This window comes from Cricetulus griseus (genome assembly GCF_003668045.3).
Source record: "Cricetulus griseus strain 17A/GY chromosome 1 unlocalized genomic scaffold, alternate assembly CriGri-PICRH-1.0 chr1_0, whole genome shotgun sequence".
In the NCBI taxonomy this organism is placed as follows: Eukaryota; Metazoa; Chordata; class Mammalia; order Rodentia; family Cricetidae; genus Cricetulus; species Cricetulus griseus.
Genome location: NW_023276806.1, coordinates 143,685,124 through 143,711,702, shown reverse-complemented (window position 1 = coordinate 143,711,702; position 26,579 = coordinate 143,685,124).

Here is a 26,579-nt window from a genome sequence, read left to right as displayed (position 1 = left end):
TATGTCTACACTGCTTGTCTTGATGGACCATAAAGGGTTTTAATCTACTGGAAGGACATAGCCTCCTGATTCCCCTGCAGCATCTCAGATAGATTTAGGAGTAATTACAGGTTGTGTAATTCCTTGAGGATCCTTGCAACAATACAGCTGTGTGAGTTTTCTACATTTGCTGTAGCAAATTACCATAGACTTTGGAGGTTAAGAGTTCATTATTTTGTGATTATGGGGGTCAGAGTCTGAAATGGGTCCTCTTCTTGGGGATGCTAAGAAAAAGCCCATCTTCATGTCTTAGCACTGAGTCTCAGTCTGCTGGTCTATATTCAGTGAAGGAGCGGGCCGCCTGTCCTTCCCTCTGAATACTACCTCCATTTCCACCTCTCCTGCACAGAGTGCCCATCTTTCTACCTGCTTTCTGGGAAATTTGGTGTGATTACATTTGGTCTCTCCAGAACGATCTTCTATCTCAGGATCCTTAAATTAATCCACCCTCAAGGTCCTTTTAGGCAACATTTTCTCAGATTCTCAAGAAAATGGAAATTATATATGTATGTATGAATAGATGATTATCTAGGTGTTCATGTAAATGAGAGAGAAAGGTTTGCCCTCACCAAGACAGGCTAGTTAGTACAACCAGTCTATGGGTTCATCGTCTCTTCCAGAAGTGTCGTGGTAGAGCCCACAATAGTGTTCAGTCAAGTATCTGGGAACCTTGTGGGCCTGTCAAGTTGATGTATAACCTTAATCTTCACAAGGACCCAAAGGTTTGCTGTAAAACTTGATGACATTTAGGCCTTGTGTTTACTGGTTTCCTGAGTTAAGACAGTCATATCCATGGCCAGGTGATAATTCCAGAAGAGTATCACAGAATGGCCCAAACGAGCAAAGGAAATCATTTGCCATGTGCAACAGGAATTCTAAGCCTAAGCTTAGAATTATTTTCTTCACAGTTTGTACATCATCCTTCCAGCTTTCCAGACAGGAAGAGTCTAGCAAAGGAAGCACCAGTCAACTTTTATCCACTCACATTCCAGACTTGAGCAGCAGGGCCCTCTGTGGCTTCAGGATAAACACCGAAGGACTAGCTCTTGCTTTCTATCTAGTCTCTGAAACAGAGGAATGCAAACATAAAAGCACAAAGTTAGCAATTCAGATGTTTTCTTCAACAATCAAAAATCTCAAACTTTAACCTTCCCTTCATCAACCAGTAATTAGCTCAGGCCACCTGTCTTGTGGTTTCCAAGACATGCCCTCTTGCTCACCCAGTTTCCTTCCTCAAGTCTCCCAATAGACAACTAAAACTAACCAGTGTGCTTCACCTTGCCAAGATAACAATGATGGTTTTCATAAAATTATGCAAGTAGATGCAAATAACAGTTATGTTTGTAGTTCTTATAAGCAAATTGATTCTTTTAAGTCTAATTTACCTGTGGCCAAATCAGCCTTAAGTCTGTTACTTCAAAGGCTAGCCTTTCATGGCACACATAACTTACCAACATGCAGGTCAAAGGTTATGGTCTCTGTGTTTTATATGTGGACTCATAGCACAGAAAACTAATCTTAGGAGAAAAGAAGGTCAAACTGTATGCACAGAAAGAGACACAGGCAAAATCTGGATCATTCTAGTTTCTTTTTGGAGCCCAGCCACATTTCTGTGCTTGATGTGGCCACTGATCTTTGTTGAGAAAGTAGAAGGGTTAATTCAACGTAGTGCTAATGAGTTATAACCAGTTATAATGTACGTGATTACCTATGCATAAGAACTGTGTCTGTGAAAGAAGTACTTCTATTAAACTAGAAGAGACAAGTTTCATTAACCCAAAGACATAATTATAACCTCTGGACTATAATTAATCAAATCTTAGTCTTATTTCTTCACTAATTTATAATGTGTCTTACAGTATAGTAAAATAAGATGAAGTGCTTGAAACAGCAACAATAAAATTCAGGACACAAACATGAAATCTGAAGGAGAACAGTGCATGAGGAGGACATTGGAAATACTTTCTAGAACTGAAATGTGTTAATTTCAGACATTGTTTCAAACCTCTAAGGTATACTCGGGAAGACTTTGTTCTCCTCAGAGAGGTGTATTATTGTGAGAAAGTCTGGGTTGTGATTTGCTAAATTTGAAAACTAAGAAAGCCTGGTAACTTTATTTTTGTAAAAAAAAAAAGGAAAATCACCTCAATATTTGAAGTAAAGATAATTTTTTCAGCTAGGTTTTTAAGCACAAATATTAATATGCTGGGGCCTGACAGTTCTAACACTTAAAATATGGCTGTCTCATCATGCAGTAAATCCAGGTTCTGTGGTCAGGAGAGATCATACTACCCAACAACATATTATACTGCTAATTCACAGTTTTTTCCATAAAACTGCAAGCAGGACCATTCCAGACATCTTGTTAATGAGCTTTCTTTGCTTCCTCTGGGAATGGTGATGGGGTTTGCCCTCAGTCCATCTGGAGGCAGTAGGAAATCAGACTGACTAGGTTATAAATCCAGATGAAACCTCCTAGGAAGCATTTCTTGTCTGTGCCATCTGTTCAGGCTGAGCTGGATGTGAAATATAAGGTGTCACTGTCACAATCCCTGGAGGACTGTCACCAAAGGAACCTCCTTCAAATTGCCTTCAATTTATCACCGGCTGCTTTAATTCCTCTCCACTGTGTTCATCATCGTGTTGTCTGCCTTCAAATTCCCATTGGTCTTTAAACACATCGCTGACCCAGATGACCATCTTGGCACACTCAACAAGATCTTGCCTGCTTTCTCAGATGCTTACACCTCCCTGCTGCTAGATATATCTATTTATGAAAAACACTTGTCCTTAGCTACCTAAGGAAGAGCAAATCTTTATACCTTCTCCTTTGCAGGACACATGGAGTCCTCAGTTTTCACCGATGTCAAGAAACAACTGTAGTTGTTCCTTGAGTTTTATTTTGTATCTTCCATGAACCAGTGAGGCCCTTCCACCTGGCGTGACCCCTCGTGTTTCTTAAGTTACTATCCTAGCACATCTGTGGATCTCCTAATTCTCTGTTGTTATTAATGGCACTAAATTTAAAGGAATATTTACGATTTCTTAAGTACCCTAAGGAAAATAGGTTTTGATTTTCTTTCCCTTTCTTTCCCCTTTGAAAATGAACAAGTCTTTGTCTAGTCTTTCTTTAGAACATTCTCTTCATTTGTCCCTTCCTTTTTATTATTAATTTTTATTTATCCCTGGACTGTGGCCTTCATTGCCTTACATGTAGGCTATGGTGTTATTGCAGGGTCGCTTTCTCACTGCATGACCCTATGTACCATAGCATGGGGGCTGAGCTGCACCCGTACATCAGTTACCAGGGCTCAGTCACTGAAGCTGTACTCCAAAGCTATCCAAGCCCCGGGCATACATTCCAGGAGACTTTGACCTTGACAAAGCCCTAGCCTGACACTTCAGAGGCCAGATCCAACAGAGCAACAGAAATGATGCCCAGTTGCTCCTGGAATTCTACATGACCGATGATCTGTGGCCTTCTTGGGACTTGACCACAGTCACAATGAATGTTCATTGTTGCATAGGGAGTGTTTCTAATGAAGCAAAGATGCCAGTTACTTGAGGTTTCAGAAATGCTCTCATCCTTTGTACTTTCTCATCTTCTTCCCAGTTCTAGTTGCACTTACAAAGCTATGCTGGGTGAAGACTGATGCCTGTAAAATGTATAGCCAGGGTAAAGAAATTCTTTGTATCCTTTGCAAATAGTCTCTGTTGTCTCATATAAATAAAGAATGCTCATCCATTTAGCTTGACCTACTGGATAAGCTAGGCAGTGACATATTTGTAGAAGCAGTTGATAGGATGGGTGGAAGCTGTCAATACATTAATGTATGTATTCTAAAGTTGTGACTGTGGCACAAAAATTTCCAAAGTCAAACAGACTTAAATGATTTCTGGTATTTACTATAGTCATAGATAGTTCTGTAGCTCTTGTCTAATAAATACACATCTTTGTCTTCTGACCAACCATAGATCTAGATAAAGGAGGTTACACTTCGAATATTTAAGTATTTTATGCCTTTTTATTTAGGAAAAATTGGGCAATATGAAGAATATGATAATTATGTGTACAAGTATTATGATGAAGCTCAAGGATGTAGTTTAATGGTAGAACACTTGCCTCAAATGATTGAAGGCTCTGGTCAATACTTAGCACTACAAAAGTTTAAATCAAAATAAAAGAATAGGACTATAAGTGATATAAAAACAATCATATTAATTTAGGAATTTTCCCCTGCTTTCTACACCATGATAAAGTTTATTTTATTTTGAAATTCTATATGACACAATTTTCCTTTTCAGATGAATTTTATAAAAATCACAGTATTTTTATAAAAGCACACCAATTAAGATGTGAAACTTAAGACTTAAAATCTTAATTCTAAGATTAAGGGTTTTTCTTTTGTTCCTTGTAAAATAACCTTTTTTATTTTTCTGCTTTAAGTTTTTAGATGTATCTTTTTATCAATGTCAAATGAGGCTGGCCCACCATCAGAGAGAAGAACAGTTGAGAAGCAGTTGTCAGTGACCAAATACCAAAACGTGGTTTGTTGAGCCTCTAATCAACATCTTTATTAAGATGTTACATTCATCACACCAGAATCTGGTGAACTTTTGACTAAATTCATATCTCAGTTGTGTAACTTGTCTTCTACATTGATGAAGATCCGAATAAAAGTTGACTAAGAAACCCTTAATTGTGTTGCTCCATGAAATGTAGCCAGAGACAATAGAAAGCCACAAATCTGGGAAAGATAGAAAATTCCCCTAGACCACAGAGGTTGTTACAGATGACATAAGTATTGTGAACGTCGACTGTAGCATCAAGCTAGCATCCTCTGACAGGTCCCAGCTGGATGGGAAGACAAGCTATTCAGCTCCCTGGGGTACATGATTTAATTACCAGAAGTAAAACTACACATTTAGCTAAATAGAAAAAAGCTCAAATGAATCCCCATTGCTCTTTGGGGAGTCCTCAAGATTGTGATCAAGGCTGTGAATTGCAGCATGTCATGGCATACCTGATTGCTACAAGCCATGGTGATTTGGAACAAATTGTATATCCGAAATGTAAAAGAAGGTTTAGATCAATCCTTCTGGAGATGTGTTGGTGGGCTGATCAGATATCCTGAGATATCTGTCAGGAACTGATTCCATTCTGAGGGTCTTCTGTCTATCCACACAATGTCATAAGCAGAGAAGGGTCAGGAATGTGCATTGTCCCATGCTTCCTAGTGGCTGTCACTTACTGAAGCCTGCAGGTTTGTTTGTTTGTGTTTGTTTTTGTTTTCAGGCTAATTCTGAACTTAGAATAAAAAGCAAAAGAAGAGACTTAGTGTAGTGGTGCACACCTTTAATCCTAGCACTCTGGGAGGCAGAGGCAGGTGGATATCTGTGAGTGTGAGGCTAGCCTGATTTATAGAATGAGTTTTAAGATATCCAGAAATACAAAGAAAGACTCTGTCTCAAAACACACAAACAACCCCCCCCCAAGGAAAACAGCATGTAGACCCTCTTTCCTTTCAGTGACAAAGTACAACAATCAACAAAGAAAACAGGGCAGGGAAGAACCAAGTAGTGATGCTTACACTGGAAGCAATTCTCTTATAAAAGTCAACCATGTCTGATGATTAAGATTCATTAAAGGAAATGTGTCAGGTAACAGAGAGATGATAAATGACAAGAAAAATGAGGGGCTGAGGGCCCTCAGTTGTTGAAGTATTTGTCTGGCAAGCTTCCATCTCTAGTAGTGCATGAGCCAGTGGTGGTGGCATTTCATCTATTTTTTAATTTTATTTTTTAGGCAAAGACTCATGTAGCCCACTGGGGTTGGCCCCAAACTCACTGTGTATCTGAAGATGACCTTGAACTTCAAATCCACCTGACTACCTTTATCTCCCAAATGCTAAGAAATGGGGCAGGAGAAAGGCAATCGTCCGCAATCTCTGCCTCTTACAATCTTCCTACCCTCTCTTCTTTGAAGTTCCTTGAATCTTGGTGATGAAAGGGTGTGCTATAGATGTCCCTTTAGGCTAAGCACTCTCAGCCAATTTTTTCTCTGCACTTTGCCCAGCTGTGAGTCTTTGTATTAACCTCCATCTTTTGCACAAAGAAGCATCTCTGATGAGCCATGAGGGTTTCATTAGTCTGTGGAGGCTGATGTCGGGTATCTTCTTCAATCACTCTTTCCCTTACTTTTTGAGACGGGGTCTCTCATTAGCAAAGAGCTCACCAATCAGTTAGATTGGCTGGCTAGTGAGCCCTAGGCATCCTCTGTATCCTGCTTCCCCAGTGGTAGAATTACAGGCAAACACTACTGTACTTGTTTTGTTTTTGTTTGTTGGTTTTTGTTTTTAAAAAAAAAAAAAAAAAAAAAAAAAAAAAAAAAAAAAAAAAAAACATGTTGGCACAGTGTAGCCTTAGCTGGCCTGGAATTCACTTTGTAGACCAGGCTGGCTTCGAACTCACAGAGATCCTCCTGTTTCTGTCTCCTAAGTGCTGGGATTAAAGCCATGCACTACCACGCCTGGCCCCATGCTTTTTTGTTGTTGGGTTTTTTGTTTGTAATATCTGTTCTAGGGCTTGAATTCAGGTCTTCCTTCTCATTGTGGCAAGCACTATACTGACTGTTCTCCCTTTTTACCTCAAGACCCACATAGTTTTTTTCTTTGCTGTTTGTTTTTCTAGAATGATTTTAAGATTCTTTGTATAGAAAAGTGATTATCTCATGAACCAAACAATAAAATTGCTCTAAGTAAACACATGGGGGCATGCTGCTGAGGCTTTTATTGCCTAAGATCCCAGAAGTTCTCAAACTTGATCTTCCCTGGTGTTCATGGCGGTAAATGGAAAGGACAAAGAAGACAATGGCCACAGTGGAAGTATAGATATTTCCATTTCCTCACCTTGTGAAGGGACAGAGACCTTACCAAGTGCCTCAAATCCCAAAGTTAAACTGGCCTCCTTTCTCATAGGTAGGCTCAATGGGAACGCCTAACACACACACACACACACACACACACACACACACACACACACACACACACACACACTACAGAAAACAGAACTGTACTGACCCATGGGCTGGCTCAGCCACTGTGTCCCTCCTTTTATAAGTGATAGGGTAGTCAGTGCAAAGTAGTTTTTGTATGGCCAGTACTTAGACCCTAGTACTTCTTGGCTTCCCCTGGTTTAATGATCTAATAATAAAAACAGGATACAGTATACTCTAGTACCTTTCATTTATAGAGCTTAGTAAACGTCTTTTGTGTCATCTTCCTCATCCATCCCATTTTTCCTCATATGACATTTCCTTATGTTTTCCTCTGTGAGCAAATTGGGTGATGGGGCTGGTAATGGGTTGGTTCAAATCAAAGTCTATGACAACCTCAGTCCCATGAAGACTTCCTTAGGTACACGAGTCATTATAAAAATATTGGAAGAAATGACAAGAGCTGCTGTGTCTTAGGAGAGTGGCAGTGGGGGAGCCTGGCATTTGGAAGCAGCTCGTTGGCATCTGCACACAATGTCTGAGTGGAAAGGAAAAGATGTGCCCATGTAGCTTGCTGAGCTGTCGATGGACCCTGTGAACCGAAGCAGAGCTCGGAACTCATGGAAATCAGATGCTCTCCACTTGTTATTAAACCTGGGGTTATTGCCACAGCACTTCGTGATCTAAAACCCTCCAACTACTGCCCCCGAATAGTATAAATACAGTTTCTCAGACTACTTACTTTGACATTTCCTGGCTCTCAGAAAGCACTCCTGCTGGAGCTGATGGTAAAGTCCCCTTGTGGTGTGATTGGGTTGAGCTGCGCTGTTGAATTTTTCATGTTCTTTGCCTGACTTGCAGCAGTGGGTGGAGTGAAAAGCCAGGAGGCAGGGGTCAGGAAAGATGCTACACATGCCCCTGTTGACCTCAAGGCAGCCCCTTCCCTTCTCCATGCCATCAGGTGGCAATGCTGCCGACTTCATATTCCTTCAGGTGGGCAAGGTAACAGAGTTCTGCTGCAAACACCCCTGTCATTCCCTCCCAGAACATGTCATTCTTCTTTTCCCGGTACACTGAAAGCATAGCTGATTCTATTTAAAGAAATGATTTTGTAGATTGGCAGACTTTCAGCAGTGACAGAGATGGCATTGAAACTCATTGTGGTAGCCTCATTATCCCAGGATATGCAAAAACCTTGTTTAAAAGGCTAGTCAATGCTCAATCAAAATTGTGCCTTTCATAAAACATTCCTCTGATTGTTCAATCATCCCATATTGTGGAGATCTGGAACCTCTTTATGAAATGTACCATTCCCAAAGGGATTTGAACTATTTTCCTTATATGTTTTCATTATGAGCTGTGCTATGCTGATCCTCTGTAATTCAGAATGCTTGATGTATTTGGTGTCATCTTAATTCTTACAGTAACCTCTGGGATAAATATACTGGTAATATCTTTTATTATTTATTATATAATATATTTTTATTATTTATGCTATTATATTGCAGATAGAGAACTTGATGTTTAGGAAGGTAGAGTAACATGCTCACATTCACAAGGCTGAGAACAGACTCTGGTCTGTCCAGTCACCAAGACTGTGACCTCATCACTAACTTCAACCTTACAGAATTAAACATAAATGATACAGTTTTGGAAAAAGGACTTCATTGTCTTGGAAAGGAAGGTATTATGAAGTAAAAATACTTCATCATTTTCCTCCTGAAGTGTTAAGGAGAAGTTCTCATCTTTGCTATAGATTAAATGTTGTTTACTACTGAATTTAGGTTGATAAACAACCCTATAGTAAAGTTTTTTGGAGGTAGAGATTTTAGTGATATGAAGTCTCATTAAATAGGACTCTTTAAAAAAAAAAAAAAACAACAAAGACTTCAAGAGCTCCTTTGCCCCTCTGCCATGTGGAGACACAGCAAGATGGCTGCCTTCAAGTCAAGCACTGCAAGATGGCTGCCTGTGAGTCAGGAAGTAGCCTTTACCACACACTGAACTCTTCACTGCCTCATTCTTGCAGCTCCAGAAGTATGGGGAACACATGTTTGTTATTGAAGTCATCATCTATGATGTTTTGCTTTGTTTTGTTTTCTTGTGAGTCTATGTACATTACAACCATGCCCTCATGTTTTCTTCTTAATGTGCAAACCTTATCAAGAAGATAAGTAAATCATCCAGCTCATATCTCCCTCTGGGTTTTAAACAATAAAATATTATAAGATTCTCAACCAGAAAAATACAGCAGCTTGGAATGATCTAGAACCTAGGTCACCCTTCAAATTCTCTGTGTTTTTAAGCTATTTTTAAGTTAAGCTTTTTGGGGGACACTAATATAAGAATGTGAGTAGTAGTAATAGTGTAATAATCATAAGAGCTGTACATATCTAGAAAAGCTTCCATTATTATTGCCATTTTTATGTACTAATGCATAAGACATCTGGGGACATTTCAGTACCAGCTGTAAAATACGGATAGATATTTATGAACAAATGGGAGGTAATGGACTATTTAATCCTCATAACCTGTGAAAAAAATCTGTGAAGTAGATACACTCATATTACAGATGGCAAAGTTGAAGCAAAGTTATATAACTTTGTATAGGTCAAACACAGGGTCAGAATGAAAGTCAGGCATCATCTTTGTCATCTTCATTCTCCATCATCCCTCTCTCTACAGCTTTCTATGTTTACACATTAAATCGGCTGCCTATTGCTATTATGTCAAGTTATCTTCTGTTCGTTTTCTGGAACACTTTACGGTGTTATTAATATTCACAACTATGGCTCATATTTTAGTAATGTATTATTATTTTAGGATTTACTTACTTTTATTTTATGTATGTAGGTGTTTTGCCTGCATGTGTTTGCCGTGTGTCTGTATTAACATGGAGTACTGAAGAGGGAGCCACACCCCCCCCACCCCCCGGAACTGGATTTAGAGATGGTTGTGAGTCACCATGTAGGTTCTGTGAATTGAACCTGTGTCCTCTGGAAGAGCACACAGTGCTCTTACCCATTGAGCCATCTCTCTAACCTTGCACTCACATTTCTTTTATGTATCCCCATTTCGTAGCAGTGTTTTTAAGTTTCTGCACGTTTCTTTCAGCTCCTTCACTCCTTTGATCACTATAGAGTTACCGTGTGGAGAACATACTATCTGCAGTGCACTCTGAGAGGCCCTGGAGAGAGCTGTTATACAGTGGCTGTGGGGCCACTTTTAATGTAAATGGAGAAAGGTACAGCTCACTGTGGGATAGAACATGGTACGTACACAGCATGGTGAAGTAAGGGGAAACTAAGCACTGTAGGAGTCAAAGGGCTCATTTCTGTCAGGAGAGAGATCAGGAAGCAGCAAGAGAAAGGAATGCTTGCTATGTGAGATGTCATGTTTGAGTAGAGCTTGGAGACACTAAGCTCAGCACTCTCCTCCTAAAGGCAAGAACACCATGAACCGGGAAAGAGAACCGACCTCCCAAGGTCACATTCTGCCATCTGTAACTTGCTGCTTCTAAACCTCAATGCTTGTTTTAGTGCCTTTGTTCCGAACAGTTCTGCAATAGTCTCCTGATTAGGTATTAGTTACTTTGTTCACACTTTAAAGAAGTTCTCAGAAGGCAAAACCAAACCAAAATAAAACAAACTAGGAAGTTAGGAATTAGTAAAAATCATTAAGGTGATTCAGTGCTGACTAGGCAACTCTGGTGTAGAGCATCACAGATTCGGTGCCAAATCTTGCTTGGAAGAGGAGAGGTAGCAGATGGAGTTTTGTGGTGGGAATGACAGCAGGTAAGAGCAAACAGATGGGCTCCGTAACATAGGAAGACCACCAGCACCACACTTTCCAGGCTTCTTTGCCCATGTAGTTAGAAGATAGCATTCAGTTGTTGTAGAAATTGTGTTGAGCTCAAACTACATACGCAGTGTAGTGCTCATAAAAACACAATGGTTAACGTGCTAGAAAGTTTACAAATCAGGCCCTTTCTGCATTGAAGCTTGAGAAATGTTGTAAATATCAGACAGCTACAAAGCTAGCAGCACGTTAATACAGAAGGGCAGGAGTAAAGACTGTAACGGAAACATGCATCGTTTGTGGAGAACACTGTGTTTGAGATGCAGCTGGTATAAGAGAGCCAGAAAACCAAACAAGTGTTCGATATACCCGGCAGGTAGCTCAGAGGCAGGCAAATGGCTTCAGTAGGGTGAATGGCAAATGTGTGTCCTGCATCCTGTGCCGTGGAAGAACTGTGAAGAAGGAAGCAGAGGACAGGCGAGATGGCTTGGGTCATAGTGTCCACTGCAGAAGCATGAAGCCTGAGTTCACATGCCCAGAACTCACATAAAAAGACAGGAGTATTGGTACCTGGAACCTCACACACAGATCCCTGAAGCTCATTGGCTAGCCTGTGTAGTGCAATGTATGAGCTCCAGACTCAGTGAAAGACCCTGTTGCAAAGAGTAGCAGTGGAAAGATACCTGACATGGACCACTGGCCTCCTCGTGCACATGCCTATATGTGCATGCATCACTTTAGATATGCATGCACCATATGCACACCATACCACACACACCAATAAATCAATTAGTTAAAGGGGGGGAAGAAGGTGGTAGAGTCCTGTCCCCCGACTCCCATCCCCTGCCTCTACCCATGGCAGCAATTCGAGGCTGGAAACGTGCCACATAAGCCCCTTTCGATCTCCCACTTATTTCTATGAGCCAGTTTCCTACAAATCTCATGGTCAGTTGTAGACCTTTCCTCTAGATAAAATTCTTTATAGATTAAAATTTCCCAAAGTATAGAATTTATGCGAGGGATGGGATGCAGATTTAAATTAGAACACATGTGATATGTATGTCAATCATTTAATAATTCTGTAAGATTGGCTTCTACTTATGACAAGTAATACTGATTTGCATTTTTGGAAGGTAATCATATTTGTGTGCTTACATGCCTGGATGTATGTTTAGATGTCAGAGGTCAGTGTCAGGTGTATTTTCTCAATTGCTCTCAGCCTTAATTTTTTATTTTTTATTTATTGTTTTTGAGATAGAGCTGTAGATGCTGCCTATCTCCACCCCCACCTCTAACCCCACTGTTCCTCACAGCCCTGGGTTGGTGGCATGATTTTTACATAGATTCCAGGGATTTGAACTCAGATTCGAATTCTTTCAAGGCAATCACTTTACTAACTGAGCCATATCTCCAGCCCCTGATTTGATCTGTATTGCATTAGAATTTTTCCTTAAATTTTTTTGTCTACATGAAAAATGTATGCCAAGTTGTAGGAAAAACATCAAGTAGTTTTCACTGATGTGTGACATCTTCAATTCATACAAGTTTTGCAGTTTGTAGCTTTGATTGCTATAAAATCCATATGGGGGATTCATTTATTTACTGAACAAATATTTACATAGTACCAACTGTGCCTCTTGCTGTAGGAAGTGGTGAGAAACTTAGCAAGGAGAACAAAAATCTTTGCTCTATGCAGCTGAAATTTTTCTGAAAATATTATAAAATGACATGTAAGTAAATTGCATAGGTTATTAGTAGAAAATGAGTACTCAAGAAAGATCAATAAAGCCCAAGGAAGAAAACTGGGAGGGCCAAGGGGACAAATAAGATGAGATGGTTAGGCTTCCGTTAGAGAGCTGGAATTTTACCAAGGTCCTAAGGGGCAAGAGAATGAAGATTACAGCATCTTAGAGAAACATATACTACTTTACCATTGAGTAAAACCGATGTACCCCAACACTGGTTCACACAGCCAGACCCACCCAGTAGGAGAGAAACACATTGGGGGGGAGTTTCAATTTCATGGTGGCACTGTCACTACAAAAGAACCCAGAAAGAGTGTCTTGAGGGATGAAGGGGGGAGCAGTGTATTCTATTTGGGTTGCTGTTTAACACTGCTGGAGAGACATTCATGTAGAAACTCAGCAAGTGAAGGTGGTTTGGGGTTTGGAGGAGTAGAATTGAGATTTGTTTTTTCATAACTATATGTTAAACAGCTATAGAGGTGAGAGAGAAGGGGTGATCAGAGAGCCAGTAATCCCTTAGTTCTGTAAGAGACAGAGCACTGTCAGTTACGGAGTCCAGACCAGGCTGGTCTCGAACTCACTGAAATCCGCCTGTCTCTGCCTCCCAAGTGCTGGGATTAAAGGCATGAACCACCACCACCTGATTCTCAGTACATATTTTTATATTGTACTTTAATGGAAGCTGTTAAGAAATCATAGTAAGAATGTGAAGATATTGCTTCTGCTGGAACCTGAAGTCAACAGCCAGTTGATGAAAGAGATGCTGGCTTTTCCATCATAGACTAAAGATACATCTGGTCCAGGATTCAGGGGAGCTGACCCAGCAGGAGCAGCTGGCAGGAGCCCATATGCTGTCCTGTGCCAACAAGGTGAGCCTGCAGATAAATGGCAGTGTGCACAGCTCCAACCATGCTCAGCACCCTGCACTCACATTCCAGCATGAAAAAAGACAGCTATGTGCTGCATCCCCACTTTAGAAATCTTATGCCAAATGATCTCAAAAGCCATACTATCCTAGAATTCTGCAGAGAATGATTTCTGGGAACTACAGTTCCAATTTAGCCAAACTGATACAATACAAATGTATGTGGTATTTAGCCTAAAGTTTGATGAGGATGGTGTTCACACGTCCCCCAAGAGCCCACTGTTGGCTAGACTATGGGTTCAGGAACCTGGGCTTATTGAAATTTCTTTCAATGTTACAGCCATGGTAACAGGATTGACTCAGTGAAGAGATCCTTGATTTTTGTTGAGGCTTACTTGTGCCAGTGAGTCTAGGATTTTCATTGCCTTTCTAATGTATTCTTGAAAACTGTCTATTTTCTTTAGACACCAAGAGATCATCTTTATAATATTCTTTGTAATATTATATATAAATGCACATAGTGTTAGATTTGTTACACATGCCAGTAATTTTAGTCATGATTAATCACATAAAATGAATATTTTTTCTTTGAAATCAAAATTTTCCATCAATTTTAATTGATAGAATTGATTAAAAGATCTTGCTATTTACTTTGTATTTTTAAGCTCCTTCATTATTACTGTTGATTTTCAGTTTTGCCCTTAAAAATGTTTTAAGCCATTGGGGAACTTTTTACTCACATTGTCTCTTGATGTCTTGACCAATCATCAATTCCATAGCAAGGTGGTAGCCTGGAGCATTTGCCCATGTGCCCAATGGGAAACCCTTCCTATGACAGAGCCAGGTAACAAAGTTGACAACCTGGGGACTGTTATGCAGAGATACATCATTTCTGTGAGAGCTAGACAGCTAGACTTCTGGTAACTATTATCACAAAGAAATTGCCTCACAGATTGTCACTGAATGTGTTATTATTCCATTGTCAAGTGGTTCTCAAAAATCTCATATCTTATAATGAGATGTGATGACAGAAACTCATATGCACATAAGTAAAAATACAAAGAATTTCTGCCTTTTTACTTATTCTCAAATTTTACATGAGACACTTTATGATATCACGGGGCGGGGGGGGGTAGAAACTTATGGAAATATAGCATCAGAAAAAAGCTATTTTTCAACATACTTACTAAAAAAATAAACCTCTGCCCATTGAGAAAAATAATTCTTACACAGCCTGTATTTTATAGGAAGTAAACACAGTCTATATATCTTCCATATATAGGTCTATCTACAGTCTGTCTTCCATATACAGGTCTACCCACAGTCTATCTTCTATATGTAAGTCTATCCACAGTCTATCTTCCACATTCACAGTCTATCTTCCATATATAAGTCTATCCACAGTCTATCTTCCATATATAGGTCTATCTACAGTCTATCTTCCATATATAGGTCTATCCATAGTCTATCTCCATATATAGGTCTATCTCTTTCCTGTATCCCAGAGCCTGGTAACTGTGAATCTGATTTTTAGGCAACATTAGGAATGTTCTGAAATACCATTTAGCTGTCCGTTTTAAAATGCTTTAAAAGGTAAATTATATGTCTTGGTATTTGACTACTTTTTTTTTAAAGAGCAATATGTTCAAAGGTCTTCCTTTTGGCAGAGTGAACACAGTGTCTTCCTGGAACTGAAAAGCAGCAGTGTAGAAAGATGGCCAAAGCAGTGGGGAATGAAATACACAATGCCAGCACACCAGCAGGCAGCAGCATGGTGGCCAGGTTAGGATTCGGCCTCTCTCTTAAAAAATGTCCTGTGAGTGTGTGTGTGTGTGTGTGTGTGTGTGTGTGTGTGTGTGTGTACAAGTGCAGGAAGGAACATTATCAACTAACTATACAAGCAAGTTTTTTTGTCTCTCTACTTCTTTGTTGGTAGTGCTGGGTATGGATTTTTGCATCTGTGGAGTTTCCTAATATAGACATTGAATTTAAGTGGAATATTTGCTTCTCTGTGACTTTCTTTACTTAACAGGATGCTTTCAAGTTTCACTCATGAGTTTATGAGCACCCCATTTCCTTTGTAGAAATAATACTGTGCTTTGTTGGCTACTGGACATGCTGTCATCTTGCTCTAACGGAGTGATGTGTGTTCCCCTCACTGTCTCCTGTGCATCCTTCCACAGTGAACTCAGTGACCACTCCCTCTGAAATTCTCAGAGACCTCATCCTAGATGAAGTCATATGCTTTTTAAGCCCTGCTTTTCCTGTGCACAGCTTTTATCACAGTTGATAATTACACATTCATCTAGGGGTATTTTGACTAATGGCCCCCACAACTAAATCCCAGGATCGATGAGACAAGGAATCATCCCGAAATTAGTTTCCACACTGTTCCCAGTCGATACTCCAGGCCCTGGTACAGAAACCTTTGTCACACAAACGTTGTTGAAATTATGTTTTGCTAGGGAGCTGCTCGGCAGCTGCTTTGTGTTTTGTCTCCCCCTCCCCATGGTATTTTGAGTTTGTATAGAAAGTGTTCTCATGGAGAAATTCCACTTTGGAATTTCCCTGACAGAGAATAAAGGCAGGGTTGTTGTGGGGGGTGGGGGGGGTGAGGCTCTTACTGCATGAGTTGCAGCAGCCGATGTTTATGCCACCTGTGGGCCCAGCTCCCAGAGCCACTGTTCCATTCTCTCTCTGTTATGCTCTGTCTCCATTTCTTGGTTCCATTAACTTTCTTATCTCGACATTAAAAATAATAGTGATTTGTTATCAGTAATTATCTCTCACTCATCTTTCCAACGTTTATAATGTAACCCTGATTGGAATCTGCTGGGTTTCTCTGGTATCTGGAATGTATTGATAGTTTTCTCTGCCAGAGAGATGTGTTCGTGTGCTGGAATGTAGCCTTCCTTGGTGCAGGGGCATTGACTTTTCTTAGTCTTCTCCTGAGATGTGTAATGGGATTAAAAGTAGTTTTTTCTCTTTCGTGATCATACTTTATCTCTCACTTAAACCATATCCTCTGTGTGAACATTTGCAGTTCACACAGTGCTGTCCTATCTTCAAGTAATTATGTCTGGAAAGCTGCCAGCCATTATCCTCTTAAAGTGATGGCAAATTCTTCTGTAGTATTTTCAGACAGATGACAATTAAGGTGAGCCCCCCAAACTGCAATCAAATTTCAAGACTTTCTTTGGGGATTGTGCATAATTACCTATGAGAAGTTTCTCCTGTAGGGTGGGTTTTATACTACAAACAAGCTGCCTGGAATTTTTCTCAATGAGCCACAGATTAATAGACAATTGCATCCAATAGACTATCATTTGCATATAGAATCACCATTGTCTTCGGGTTTTGCTTATTGTCTAACTTATTGTGTCAATGTAATGAAAGCTGCATTTGTTTTGCTGTCCCAGATGTAGCCAAAGCCCTGAGTGGTTTTTCTCTTACTCTGGGTATGCTTCCCTCCTCACCCTGACAGAAACTCTTGAAGGACAAAGGATTTATTTCTGATCATGGTTTCAGAGATGATCAGTCCATCACTACAGGAAGGCTTGGCAGTCTGGGCAGAGGATTCTGGGCTGGCGGGATGTGACACCATAGTTCCTCACATTTGCTGGGTGGAGAAGCCAAGAGCTTGAGACTGGAAGCAGTCTTGCAACCCTCAAGGCCCAACCACAGTGACCTTTGTCCACCAGTAAGGTCTCATGTCCCAAAGGTCCTGTAACCTCCTCAAACAATGCCAATTAGTTGTGGAGCAGATGTTCAAACACATGTACACCCATGAGCCTGGGGAGGACAGTTTACCTCCAAAGCACAACAGGAGGCTTGGGAGACTCACTTTGGATAGTAATCACTGATGGTAAACATAGTGGTTCAAAAAAAAAAAAAAAAAAAAAAAGCAGTGGTTCTTTGGCCTCAAGGGTTGTCAATAGTTTAATTAACTGTGCTAATGTAGTAAATTAAGGCAGATTATCTAGCCAAAGATGTATTGGCAAAGGAAGAGCCAGAGGCACACATTGATAGTTAGATCTAAGCTTTTAGGACAGACTCCAAGCTTAGTGAGCCAGCTTAGTATCAATTCCTGATTGTGAGAACGGCTATTGGAATCTAATGCAGCATTTTTTAAAAACAAAATATAAAATTTTGCTTATTCTGGCCAGAATTCCATGTTTTGTGATGTTTATCTTTGTACAGCTAGGAAGAAAATGAGTCAACCAGGTAACATAATTATTCACTCAGCTTGGATGTGGTATTCATTGTAAAATTAAAGTTTGGGGATTGGAGAGATGGCTCAGTTGGGAAAGTACTTGCTGTACAAGTGTGAGGACCCAAGTTTGATTCCCAGCACCTATATAAAAAGGTGAGACATGGTAGCACACACTCATAATCCTGGAGCTCAGGAGGCATACAAGGGAAGATTCCTGGGATTTCACAGCTAGCCAGACTAGCCTACTTGGCTAGCCTCAGGCCAGTGAGAGAGACTGTCTGAAAAATCAAAGTGGGCCAGGCAGTGGTGGTACACACCTTTAATCCCAGCACTCTGAGGCAGAGGCAGATGGATCTCTGTGAGTTTGAGACCAGCCTGGTCTACAAGAACTAGTTCTAAAACAGCCACCAAAATCACAGAGAAACCCTGTCTCAAAAAACAAAACAAAACAAACAAACAAACAAAAACTGGATATCACCTGAGGAATAATACCCAGGGCTGACCTCTAATCTACACAACACACACACTCAAACACACACACACACACACACACACACACACACACACACACACACACACACACACACACACACACACACACACACACACACACACACACACACACACACACACACACACACACACACACAGACACACACACACACACACACACACACACACACACACACACTCACACACACACACACACACACACACACACACACACACACACACACACACACACACACAGAGTATAGGACAGGAGGTGATTAAAAAATAATGAAGTGGGGGAAAACCCACCAAGAATGTGACAGGTATTTCTAGTCTGGCTTGGGAGGGTACGATTATAGACTTATATTCATAGAATACAGCTGACTCCTTTTTTTTTTTTTTAAACAGGGACAACAAATGGGTGCACAGTCACTGGATATCCCCTCTTGTCTAGACTGAGACAATGAGGGGGTTTTTGTGTCTATGGACTGTGCTCTTAGCATAAAAACAGCCTCAGAGTTTGGGCATGCACCAGCCATCTTGGGATACTGATTAAGTTGGGAGAAAAAAAAAATACAGAAAATCAAAGACAAATACTGGAAGGAGATGCCCATTTAGTCCCTCAACTGCTCTTCCACAGCAGCTGAGTGTCTGTCAGTCCTGGAATATGGCTTTGGGGTAGACATGCCATCTAGTTTATATCTTGTTCTATTCTTATTAATATCTAATCATTTTAGTTCTGTTACCCAAATAACCAGTTAACAGACCAACAGCCTTCTATCATGCTAGCTTATCTATTCTTTCACCTTAGGTGGCCATGGTAGGTTTTTTTCAGGCTGCCTCTTAAAGGCAGTATCTGGGAGGAGATCACTCATTCCCGTTTGCTATAAGGGGATATGTAGTAAAAAGACCTGTTTAATGCATCACACTAGAAAACAAACTTTCAATTATTCCAAGTGTGTCCCTTCCTCCAGGCACATTGTTTTGTTTGTGTGCCTGTCTGTTGTTTGTTTGTTTGTCTGTCTGTCGTTTCTGGAAGACAGGGTGTCCTTCAATATATTGATGTTGGAAGATTCCAACAGTGAGGTCTGTGGCCTTTATAATTATGAACAATTTCTGTACAAACCAATGACCAGATCCTAACTAAATCAGTCTTGTAGAAACCTTTGTCCAGCCAAACAGCCCACAGAAAAGTCAATGGAAATACTAAGGGCATTAAGCGCTCCTGGCAGGTGGCAGCTGAGCTTTAATGGAAGAGCTGTTTGAATGGGGGGAAGACAGGCTCTTCATTAGTTCCCCCTCTTCCTTCTTTTACACACCTTGCTGGTTTTATTGTTTCACATAGTCTGAAGAAGAAAAAAAACAGGGTTTTTTCAATCTCAGTGCATCCTTGGAATCTGGGGTTTTAAATCTCCTAATTGGGGACATTAGGGAATTTGCAAAGGAGGAGGAGCAGGTCCCCTAATTATCTTAATGGCTGTACTGCACTGTTGGAGGCTTGGGCTTTATTTTAGCTCAGAGTCTCTCTGGGGACTGTGCAGGTGCCCTTTTGAAGTTCAGGTGGGCAGGAAGCACAGTGTAGAGAACACCCCAAAGCAGATCGTTGGCTGACTCCCTTCAGAGCTATTTTCACTAATAACATGTGTGGAAGAGCACTTGTACCAAATCCAACCAGAAAACAATTGACCGTGTGTGTTGAATGCAACACAACACGATATTTATTGTCCACATGATGACAATCCAAAGTTTTAAAAGAATTACTGATCGTCACTGAGTCAATCTCACACCTGGTGGACATCCTTTGGATCTCCCCCTCTTTCCATAGCTCTTTTTTTTTTCTTCTTTTTTTTGATTCATTGTCAGGACTACCCCATTTCTGGGGGTTGGGTAGGATTCCATGTGATGGCTGTGATGCTGTAGGTATATATGCCTGTGTGCTCCTGAGCACGTGTGTTTTCTGCTTATTAATCTATCATCTCTTCATATTTTCATCACAGAAATCAAATGAGTTCTCTTGGTCACACAGTCTCCTGAGCCATTCAAACTGAACTTAGCATCATGCCCGCTCAGAACTTTCTAGACGTCTAAGGGTTGAGGGTGTGGCTCAGCATTTCCCTGGGGGTCTGCAAGGCTCTTGCTTCTATCCATAGCATCTAACACCGTCCAGTGTGAAACAGACAAACAAAATGTGTCAAACATTCCTCTCCGGTATCCTGGTTTCAGTGTAAGGCAGTCATTCGCTCACCACCATCTTTGCCCCATTCCCTGTTCACTCTTGAAATCCCACTCCTAACCACTTTATATTCTCCCCAATAAAATGCTATTTTGCTCAGCTAATTCCCCTTAGAGTACCGATGTCTGATTTGTGTGGTTGAGTCAATTTCTGGCTAGCTTTGTTTTGCATGTCTCTTTCTACTGGAATACAAGCCCTAGTAAAACTGCTTCTTCTTGCTGTGAACTGATAGCAGTGCCCAGAACATGGTGGTTATTCAATACAAGTTTATTAAACAAGAGACTGAATCAACAACAACCCCATTGTCTCTACAGTTCTCACATCATGCAAACACTTTAAATCCCCTGCTGCTACCACCTTGGCACTATAATTTCTCTTATCAGTGGCTGCAGTAACGTTGAGTAGCTCTAATTGTGTCTACTCTCACTCCCTGTAAGTCATTTTCTCCCTCGCTGTCTGGGGTCTTTCTAGTCTGCAAATTGCCTTCTGTCATTGGTCTGCTTAAAACCCCTAGGTAGCTCTTCCTCACAATGTACTTTTCTGCAAGGATTTGCCCTCATACCAGGAGAGGGTTCAGGCCTGGGGGTGGAATCTGAAGCTATCCACCTGCCTCCAAAGAAAATGCCTTAACTCGTATTGTGCATCACACAGATGGATACTGGACCAAAGGAGATCAAAGTCTGAGAAACAGGGATGTTGATGAAGGTCAGGTAAACTCATTTGATTAAAAACCTTAAGACTGGTGCCTGGTGAGCTTCCCTCCTCACCTCTTGCCTCTCCCACATCCACCTGGACTAGCTCAGTTCTGTTCCCCAGCCTCCCTGACCTGTTCCCTTCAAGACCCAAGAAGTGTCTTCCAGGCACAATCACACTTTATTTCTGCCTTAGTTTTGAGCTGTGATACAAATTTGGCTCAGTGCCTGACCTCAGTAAACATCTGTGGGAAGAATTATTGAAGTGATGAGAAGGTGGCTGTGTTGGGTAGCATGCTTGCAAAGCAAGCATAAGGACCTGTGTTCTAAATCCAGCACACGCATAAAAATTCTGAGTATGGTGGTGTGCACTGGGGAAATGGACAGGATGGTACTTGGCCTTATTAGTTGGCCAGACCAGCTGAGTTGGTGCTCTTCAGGCTTAATGGGAGACCTTGTTTCAAGAATTATAATGGCGTCTAGCATGGTGGCACACATCCTTAATCTTAGCACTCAGGAGGCAGAGGCAGATAAATACTTGTGAGCTCAAGGCTAGCCGGGTCTACAGAGGGAGTTCCAGGACAGCCAGGGCTCCATAGAGAGACTCTGTCTCAAAACAACAACAATAACCAAAAAAAAGAAAGAAAGAAAAAGAAAAAAGAGGAGAAGGAGTAAGAAGGAGAAAAGGGAAAGATGAAAAACTTAAGGTGGACAGTGATTAAAAGATATGGACCTTTAGGCCTCACATTCATATGCACACACACACACACACACACACACACACACACACACACACACACACAATCATGTATACACACACACATAAAACCAGATAATTGTTGAACAAATTAATGGATTACTGTTGTTCTAAGTAAGTGCTCATGTAAACCTTTAAGGTGTCAAATGTCTGAGAATAATTAATATTCTACTTTATTTTAATAGTCCCTTCCCCTATCCTTTATCCCTTCCTTCCCAGTACATAACTTCAAGAGAAATCCATTAAGGATTAAGCTTACTTCTGAAGAATTGGAAACTCATCTCAGACCTGGGACTAATGGTCTCATCTAAATCTGCTAAGGCCCAGCATTGTCACTCTGCATCTAGAAAGCACACAGGAATCTAATATTACCTTCAAAACCTTTGGAGGGACATTAAACCCACATTGAAGACAATGCCAACCTGGATGTGGTACTGTACTAGAAAATCAGTTTTCCCACCCACCTGTTTCTTCCGTTCCTAACAATGTACTGTAAGATGCTACAGCTTGAACTGTGAAGTCTTTTCAGCTGGGCTTTCTTACACTGACCTTTAAGAGAAAGAGCATTTTTGAAGCAAAGAACATCTGGGCCCCTACAATTTCAAAGTATCTTGGAATTCTTTTAGCTAAAATCAGAAATCCTCTCCATATATTTGCTTTTCAGTCCTGCATGGCAGATGTTCCGCAGGAAGGTTTTGCATGTGGACTCTTTCTAGAGAGGAATGTGGTTCAGTCATTAGAAGTTCTGAATGGGGAGCAGGGGGAAAACAAAGAGGAAAAGAAACAGAGAGGCTCTGGCCCCAAGGCCAGTCCTGCACAGCTGCCTGCAGCAATTGAGAGAAGATTGAAGTTAAGCAGCTGTGAGTCCCATCTCTGAGGGCTTCTAGTCCCTGACCAACACTGACTCAAATATGTGATTCAATACCACTTGGACAACTATAAGACTGAACACCAGCCAGAGTGGGTCTTTTTATGCAATGCAGATGCAAATAAAGTCTAGATCAGTGGTTCTCAACCTTCCTAATGCTGTAACCCTTTAATACAGTTCCTCATGCTGTGCTGACCCCCAACCATAACATTATTTCATTGCTACTTCATAACTGTAATTTTGCTCCTGTTATAAAATTACATTAAGTAATTGTAATGTAAATGTCTGATATACTGGATATCTGTTATGCTGCCCACAGGAATCACAACCCCCCAGGTTAAGAATCACTGGTCTAGAGTATATATTGAAGTAATTTCTTTATAAAGGCTAACTTTGAATTCTTCCTTAGTTTTATACCCGTTACTGACTTACAAGGTGGATTTTACTACACACGGGCTATGGAGTGAGTTGGTATAGTTAACAGGAGATTAATTATTTAGAATGTTTCTAAGCTTGCTACAGTTTCTGGTCAATAATGCTTAAAAGAGATGATTACATATTTTATTAAAAATTCATTGTGTTTTTTTTTCACTGTTGTTGCTATAGGATGGAGCATTGTGCTTTGTTACTGTTGCACACACTTGTCTGCAAGCATTTTTTTCTTCAGATTGCCAAACGCAGGCCCTACAAGATCACACAGCCTTCAGCTACCACAGCCCCTGTCCTGCACAATGACTCTCTCTGTAGCCCCCACACGGGGACGTAGCAGCTTGGATGTGGGCTTCTCCCAGACACAGCCAGAACATCTTCGTTTTATCCTGCATTTTGAGAGAAGGTTTTAGAAGTGTTCTGAAGGCTTATAACCTGTACTTCATAAAGAGAAAGCTGGGCAGATACGTAGACATGTGGATAAAGTGGTAAATAGAAAGCATACATAGAATTTAGTGTTGTATAAAACAGATGCTTTCAGCCAGGAAGATTTGTAGTCGTGATTCAGTTTACACATGGAATATGCAATGTGTTATTTCACATGAATTAGTGCAAAATACTTGTTTGTACCACCACAGTGGTTTTTCACTAACTTCATTTTGTGGATGAAATGAAGAGCTGTTGCTGTAATTAAGTGCATTGCCGTGGTCTTTTCCAAGACTGGGGTTATTAGCTAGCAGCCCATATTGAGAATCCATTTCCTAGACATCTTGATTGTCAGGGGAGAGAGAGCTGGTGGCTGATTTAGCAGCTACTGCTCTGCGTACCAGAGCACTGATGGATCCAACCACTCCATTTTTTTCACATTCTGAAGAGGAGGTCATCCCACCTTACATTTGCTGAATGTGAAGTGAAATTCTCACACGTTATGTCACCCCAAACATCAGTTATTAACTGGTTTCTACAGGAAACAAAGCCAGGGATGGACAGTGGACTTTGAGGGGGGCCCTGCTCCGTCCTTGCGGTCCCTCTGTTACCACAGTCCTGCCGAGCTTTTCTCTTATTTGTAAAAGTCTTAGCATCGGTAGGAAACAATTTATGCCTTTAAACTTTAATTAGTAAATTCCACACGTGCTTATATCTATCCTTTTTCATTGTCATTTTATTGTCTTTCTCTCAATGACAAATACTTTCCATGAAACATTTTAATTTTTATATGTTCCACTCCAGTTCTTTTTTATTTTATGTGCTTTGGTGTCTTACCTGACTGCTCTTCCAGAGGAAAGATTTTAATTTTAAAGAGTAAGCATCATGTATACGGATTCCATATTCATCCTCTTAGATTTCTTCTACTCCGAATTTCTTTCACCCGAGCATTTATTTTCCTTCTTAGCTTCTCCTGCTGTTTTACATTTGGCTGATAACCAGTTTGTGTAATTAATAACCTTATCTCTCTGCATATGAGAAAAACAAATTTAATGCATTTTAATAAGGAGGTTGGAAGGACAAGGAGACATTTTATTGCCATGTTGATTCTGATAAGACGAGAAATAACATGGTTGCTCAGTGACTACGCATAATAAATAGTATTTGTACACGTACTTCTTATTACTTCTGGTGTCAGAGCTTCAATATTTCTTATAAATATATTTATGACAAGCTATACAGTTTAGAATTCTTTAATAAGCCATTCTCACTAGTCTCTCGGTCACTTTATCTTCATGCCTGATCTTAATCTTGTGTTTGTAGTTCTCAGCTAACCAAGCTCCAGAGCTGCAAACCAGGAGACCAGTTCCTCCAAAACTTTGCTGTTGTCTCCAGGGGGTGGGGGGAGCTATTTTCTTAGCTGCACAGGAGTGTAGAAGAATGGGAGAGGTTCTAGAAAGATCAGTGAAGCCTCTTCTAGTTACAAATGCGCCAACTGAAGTTTATACACTATTGGGATGGGGATAAGTTCCTCATAAAAACAAAGCAAAAACTGTTTGAAGGTTTTGAAAGTTTAAGGTTCTTTAGAACATGAATATTTAGGGCTCTATTATCTGTGGCTACATTTTTATATACTCCACGTGACCTCCTATTCCTTTGAAATCGGGGAAGCCTGTGAGATCATGCTGGGATCATAACAGAAGAGCTCTGTGAAGAGTATCCGAGTTGCCTCTGCCATTATTTCCTGCCCATTGATCCTGCGATGTGAGTTTGTCTGTTATCTCATTCTGCAAAGAGAATTGTGTGTCCCCTAATGGTCAGCCCCGGGCAGGGCCACACAGGGTCACAAAGCTAAGGAAGGTAGGAAAACAAAACTTGATCTTCTGGATGATTCTATTTGTTTGTTTGTTTGTTTGTTTACTTGTTTGTTTCTTTGCTTTCCACACTGTCCTTTTAAGTCAAAGGTAAAAATGAGTGGGAATGAACCACAGCACTTTTCACATAGTGGTGTGATCAACTCCCTCCAGCTAGGGGAGCTGATGGTGAGGTGAGGACTAGGGGCTGTTCTCCATAGTTACCATGCCAGTGTTTAGAGCAAGGGGGCCTTTGGGGTAGAAACATTACCCTCTGTTTGGACTGCCTTCCACTTTCAGTGTATCCTCATGCTTCACTTGTGGTGTTGACTATATCCATTTATTCTTAATGAGCAAAAGAAATGTCTGCCATCTTCTACAGAACCCAATGCTGTTCCAGCTTCTCCAACATTTTCCTGTTCTGTAATTCCATAAACACTCAATAACTCCAAGTGATGAGTGAATTCCATGAGTTGGTTTTAGGAAAAATAAGAAGCTTGGAATCGGGCATTCTTTGAGAAACTCTTTCTGCAGTCTGTCTTTTTCTCTTCCACCTGCTCTGGTTTCTTTTGCAAAGCAGGAATGCTCAACCACCTCCCTGGACTGTGAGCTTTAATTAAGGTTTAAAGAAACAATGCTTTCACTTTGGTAGTCTGTCTAATTAATGATGTTCCTGTTGGAGGTTGAAGCAGATAAATAAGGGATTTATACCTTTACACCTATTTTCAGAAACACTTTTAACCATTTCCATCCAATATTCCTTTCCTTCTTCCAAGAGGAAAGTTTAATTTCATAGGATTACAGACCATTACATATAGATATTGCCTGATGGTGCAGCATGCATGACTCTCGTGCACACAGGAAGGACAACATGTTTATTTATTAAATAAGTTATTCACCATAGCAAATTTTAATGGTTTTCAAACTAGAGAATTTTTTTTTTATTTTCAACCCTTAGACATAGCTTTGACAAATACCTTCCCCTTAAGAGTTTATTATGGAAAGATTTCAGTTATAACATTTCCTTTTTTATTTGTTTGTTTTTGTTTTTGTTTTCATTTTCTTTTTTTCTTTTTCCCAAGACAGGGTCTCTCTGTAGTCTCTGCTGTCCTGGAACTCACTCTGTAGACCAGGCTGGCCTTGAACTCAGAAATCCACCTACTTCTGCCTCCCGT